This window comes from Palaemon carinicauda, chromosome 19 (assembly GCF_036898095.1).
Source record: "Palaemon carinicauda isolate YSFRI2023 chromosome 19, ASM3689809v2, whole genome shotgun sequence".
NCBI classification, from domain to species: Eukaryota; Metazoa; Arthropoda; class Malacostraca; order Decapoda; family Palaemonidae; genus Palaemon; species Palaemon carinicauda.
This window is the reverse complement of record NC_090743.1, coordinates 15,269,761-15,276,435: the sequence shown is the minus strand read 5'-3', so window position 1 is coordinate 15,276,435 and position 6,675 is coordinate 15,269,761.

Below are 6,675 nucleotides of genomic sequence, written 5' to 3'. Positions count from 1 at the left end.
ATCTCCATCTACTCCTCATTATGATCTCATCCACATATGGCACTCGAGTAATCTCTCTTATAACTTCATTTCTAATTCTGTCCTGCCATTTAACTCCCAATATTCTTCTGAAGGCTTTGTTTTCAAATATACTAAATCTATTATAGATTGTTTCATTGTCATACCATGACTCGTGTCCATATAGTAACACCGATCTCAATAAATTGATATATAGTCCGATTTTTATATGTAATTTCAGGCGATTTGATTTCTAAATTCTACTCAACCTAGCCATTGTCTAATTTTCTTTTTTCAATCTTTCACTAAACTCTAATTCTCAAAACCCTGTATTGGAGATCATAGTTCCTAAATATTTAAATGATTCTACCTCATTAATCCTTTCTCCTTCCAATGATATTTAATATTCCATTGCATACTCCATTCTCATCTTCTCTGTCTTTCTTCTATTTATCTTCAGCCAAACCTCATGTGATATTTCATGCATTCTGGTAAACGAGCATTGCAAATCTTGTGGTGTTCTGCTAACAAGGACAGCATCATCAGCATACTCTAGGGTCTGCTAAATTCCTATCACCAATCCGCTCCAATCCTTCTCCACCATATCCGACTGTTCTACGCATTACAAAATCCATGAGCAGGATAAACAAAATTGGTGACAACACATTCCCTTGGAGTACTATATATATATATATATATATATATATATATATATATATATATATATATATATATATATATATATATATATATATATATATATGTGTGTGTGTGTGTGTGTGTGTGTGTGTGTGTGTAAGGGAGAGAGAGAGCGAAAGAAATAATGGTAGAAGAGAGAGAGAGAGAGAGAGAGAGAGAGAGAGAGAGAGAGAGAGAGAGATTACCTCGTATATTATATGACATCGTTTCCCTAACAGGGAAAGAGCTACTTCGACACGTGGAGCTGGAACTCTCATCAGCAGGACATCGGATTCCAACACAACCACTACGCCATTATATCAAGACCCCTCCTTCCACTAACCTATCATCATTCATTCTTTCCACTTGACCAAACCACCTCGAGCTAATCTTATCTTAATCTCACCACCTTATTTATTGAAATTTACGCAAGCCATATATTTCATTTGTTTATAGGTCGCTCATGAATGGCAGAGGCAAGGGACAGTGACATTGCCCTGATTTGCAGCAAGACAATGTCTTAGAGACCGACGCCCAAGCCCCTCTCCTCCCAAGCAAGGACCAGGGAAGGCCCGGTATTGGTTGCTGATGATTCAGCAGGTAGACCTAAAGGCTCCCCTAAACCTCGACCCTTAGCTCACAAGGATGGTGAGGTTGCAGACACTACAAGAAACTATCAAGATTGAGCAGAACTCTGATCTCCCATCCAGCTGAACGCCAGGCAGGGACGTTTCCAATAGGCCACGAAGTTTTCCATTTCAACTGAATGCAACCTACGCACTTACTTCCTCATTTACTATCACTTTAAAACCAACTTCAAAATTTATTTTTAATTAAATATCATATTTTTCTCCAACATATCACATGATCTAACAACATGAAGTCTCTGATTTGAACAAAAACACAACATACTTCGTCACATATCAATCAAACTAATACTTTAATTCATTTTTGTGCCGGATATACAACAACAAACGCAGCCGTTTCTAGTCCACAGCAGGACTAAGGCCTCAGACGTGTCCTTATGTCTGGGGTTTTGGGAGTTTTCATCACCACGCTGGTCACTGCGGATTGGTGATGGTGGGAGATTTTCGTCTGATCATTCACAGCAAACCAACTTAGTATGGGTGAGCCTGACTAGTACAGGTTTACTGGTCATGGCGATACGCAATAAATATAACTGACAGGATATTTGTTTCTACCGCAATGGTAAATTTTTGTTTACTCAAAACTAAACAAATAAAAACATTTAAACATGAAATAAACAAAAATTTCGAAGTGCCACTATCATTCCAATGACCAGAGGTCTTTTATTAAAGTAGGAATGGAGTGAGAATGGGAATTGGAATCCAAAAGGGAATGCTGACCTTGCGTTAGGCTTATGACCCCTCGCCTCTATAGAAGTACACACTTGATTAAGCTTCATTAAACTAAATGACCTTGGACCGCTAAAAAATTATTTCTCATCTACTGAATTCCTAAGGGTGGGATAGCAAAAAAAAAAAAAAATTCCCAAAAAATATTTAGTTAAAAAATGAGAGAAGAATTATATGGGTTAAATTCCTCCATCTAAAATCCAAAATAACAAAATAAAATGTTTTGCCAAAAAAGTTAAAGATGAGACAAGGATAGATGCAAAGTTTTAAAAAAAAAATCATTTTAAACCATTAACTCAATACATTCCTATCATGGAAACGTGTTAAAATCTAAAATATGATATGGAATCATAAAGTAATTCTATCTAGAAATACTAAATACAAATATTATCCATATAAGGTTTAAATGTCACTCATGAACGGAAGACGCATAGAAAAGTGACAGGGCACCAGCCATCAGTTGTGATACTACAACTAGAGAGTTAAGGCGTCCTTTGATTGGCCAGACAGTATTACATTGGATCCTTTTCTCTGGTTACGACTCATTTTTCCGTCATCTACACATACACTGAATAGTTTCTCGTATCCTTTCCATATTCTCCTCTGTCTTCATAACCTGACAACACAGATTACCAAACAATTCTTCTTCGCTCAAGGGGTTATCTGCTGCAATGTAATTGTTCAGTGGCTCCTTTCCTCTTGGTTATGGTAGAAGAGACTCTTTAACTGTGGCAGGCGGCTCTTCTACGAGAAGGAAACTCCCAAAATCAAACCATTGTTCTCTAGTCTTAGGTAGTGCCATAGCCTCTGTACCATGGCCTTCCACTGTCTTGGGGTAGAGTTCTCTTGCTTGATGGTACACTCGAGCACACTATTCTATCTTATTTCTCTTCTTCTAATTATTTTAAAGGTTTTATAGTTTATATATAATAGATTTATTTCAATGTTGTTACTATTCTTAAACTTCTCGTATATTTCCTTATTTCCTTTCCTCACTGAGCTATTATCCCTATTGGAGCCCTAGGGCTTATAGCATCCTGCTTTTCCAACTAGGGTTGTAGCTTAGCAAGTAATAATAATAATAATAATAATAATAATAATAATAATAATAATAATAATAATAATAACAGGACGATGCCCTAGAGATTGACCATATATACATATGATCATCAGCGCCGAAGCCCTCTCTCCATACAAGCTAGGACCAGGGAGGGTCAGGCAATTGCTGCTAATAACTCAGCAGGTATACCTATGGTCTAGCCCAAAGCCCCCATACTTAGCTCACAAGGATGGTGAGGTTGCAGACACTACAAAAAACTACAGTTTGAACTGGACTCGAACTACGGATCGGCAGATCGCACGGCAAGGACGTTTCCAATAGGCCTTCACAACCATGAATCTGAAATCTAAGGAAGAGACCTCCGCCGCGGCAGCTTATTTCTCAACTTTTTGCTCGAACTTGACTTTGACCTTTGACATTAACATGTATTAATTTCGCAGATTTCCATACGCTGAATGTGAACCAAGTTTGAAGTCTCTGTGATAACGATGTTAAAAGTTATGACTGATTACGTGAATTAGACATTTTGCTTGACCGTGACCTTGATCTTTGACCTTGACCTTTGACCTTGACCTTCCAAAATTTAATCATTTCCAGCTTTTTACATAACAGTTAATCTCTGCAAGTTTCATTACTCTACGATTAAAATTGTGCCCAGGAAGCTGTTCACAAACGAAGACACAAAAAAGGGGTAAAACATAACCTCCTTCCAACTTCGTTGTCGGAGGTAATAAGATGAAAGCTATTACAACATCGGTAACAACAACAACAACAAAAGTATTCAAACTTCATGCCTGTACAAACATATAAATTACCCCACAATGAGATATTTCACCCAAAATATTATCTTCATTTTATATGGCGTTAAACCCAGAGCTGAGTAAATCCATTATGAGATCTAAAAGTTTAATAGGTTTAGATCTGAACTTATGATGTAAGAGAAAGTAAACTCAAATACGAAGTAATGGCATATTCCATACGTCATATTTTCGGACACAGACGTCGTTGTAATTATCATCAAACAACTTTAGTGCTACTAATGCAAGTAGTAGTAGTGGGAGTAATAGCTGTAGTAGAAATGCACGGTAAAGACATATTTCATTAGGCATACATTTAGGGCCAAAGAAAGTTATAATTATCATAAACAATTCCAGTACTAATAGTGACAGTAGTAGTAATAGTAGTAGTAGTAGTAGTAGAAATGCACAGTAAGGACATATTTCATTTGACATACATTTAGGGCCAAAGAAATAGTTATAATTATAACTATTTCGTAAATAATTCAATGACTACTAGTGACTGTGACCGTGACAGTAGTAGTAGTAGTAGTAATAGTAGTAGTAGTAGTAGTAGTAGTAACAAAACCCAAAATCCATCCATCACCGGAAATAGCAAATACATACATCTCTACACTAACACAAACGAACAACCCATTGCCCTTTCCCCATCCAAGCGAATTACCCTAAAGGCAGGGGAAGCCGAACACAAATCGATGTCACACACGGGGTTGCAATGCCGTAACAACGCTGCTGCTCCTCCTACTTCCATCTGCAATGATGGATAGAAGAGGAATATCTAAAGGAAGGAGACATGGCAGCATCTAAAAGACGGGGACATAGAATCTAAAAGAAGGGGACATGACGTAAGCAAAAAGATGGGGAAATGACGGAATCTAAAAAACGAGCACATGACGGAATCTAAAAGACGGGGATAAATGAGACAAAATTCAATTGAATTCGATATAAGATTTAGGCCTCAAGCCAAACACAGACATCAAAGCCCATACAACGCTATATAATGCAAATTAATGAACCAAAACTGTAGTCACAACATTTGGTATAATTTTATCCTATAAAACCAATCACAACACTTTAAATAAGAAGGTATTAAAAGGATTCAATAAATAAAAAAAATATTTAATTAAAGCTTGTAATATAACCCAATAATCTGAAAAAAAAAAATGCAAATTCAGGGTATTACAATGTGCCCCCATTTTATCTCTAACAGAAAGGGGACATGAGAGATAGATGGGACGAATTTCCCTTGCGTGTCCATGGACGGTGACTTTGATTTTGACGTCGACAGAGTCCTGTATTCTGCTTCAGGTTGAAGAAGCAAATGGCAAGGATTTGTGGTTGGTAGAATGTTTTGGGACTCGTGGAAATAGGAAATTTAGGGGGTTATGGGTGATGGCCCAGAGGTTATAGAAGTGTGGTTTTAAGTCCCAGATGTAGTTTGCGTTAGTTTACTAGGTAGTAGGTTAGCCAGGGCACCATCCATCCGTTGAGATACTACCACTGGAAAGTTATTGGATCCTCTGACTGGCCTGACATCACCCTCTCTGGTTACGGCTCATTTTTTTTTTACCTTCGCATACACCGAATTGTCTGGCTTATTCTTTCCTCATTCTCCTCTGTCCTCATACACCTGACAATACTACTCTTAAAATATTTTATTTTTCCTTGTTTCCTTTCCTCACTGGGCTATTTTCCCTGTTGGGGCCCCTGGGCTTATAGCATCCTGCTTTTCCAACTAGGGTTGTAGCTTAGCATTTAATAATAATAATAATAATAATAATAATAATAATAATAACTATAATTGTTCGGTGGCTACTTTCCTTTTTATAAGGGTAAAAGAGACTCTTTAGCTATGGTTAGCAGCTCTTCTAAGAGAAGGACACTCCAAAATCAAACCATTGTTCTCTAGTCTTAGGCAGTGCAATAGCCTTTGTGGCATGGTCTTCCACCATTTTGGGTTAGACTTCTCTTGCTTGAGGGTACACTCAGGCACACTATTCAATCCGTGTCCTTATTTCCTTTCCTTACTGGGCTATTCTTGCTAATGGAGCCCTTGGGCTTATAGCAGCCTGCTTTACCAACTAGGGTTGTAGCTTAGCTAATAATAATAATAATAATAATAATAATAATAATAATAATAATAATAATAATGATGATGATGATGATAATAATAATAATAATAATAAGAAGAAGAATTCTAACCAAACTTAAACTGAAACTAAAACTGAATGATTAGTTGATTCGGACAATATAGATAAGATTTCAAATCAAGTAAAATAAGTACAAAATTATGAGACATGAAGTAATAAAAAACTATAGAAATTACTCGATTTATAACATTCAAATATCCAAAATACAAAAAGATGAAATAAAAGAACAAAATGTGCAAACAAAAATTTTGTTTTTTCGGATAATAAAATACATAAAACACAGATAGCAAAGCTGTGTTAAGTGTAATGATTAATTTAAGCAAAAATATGTAGACATTTTTTTTCGGATAAAAAACAGATAAATACAGATAGCAAAGCTGTGTTAAGTGTAATAATTAATTCAAGCAAAAATATGTAGACATTTTTTCAGATAAAAAATAGATAAACACAAGTAGCAAAGCTGTGTGAAGTGTAAAGATTTATTCAAGCAAAAATATGTTAAAAAAAATTTCGGATAAGAAAATACCTAAACACACAGATAGTGAAGCTGTGTAAACTGTAATGATTAATTTAAACAAAAACATATACAAAAGATTTCAAACAAGAAAATAGATAAA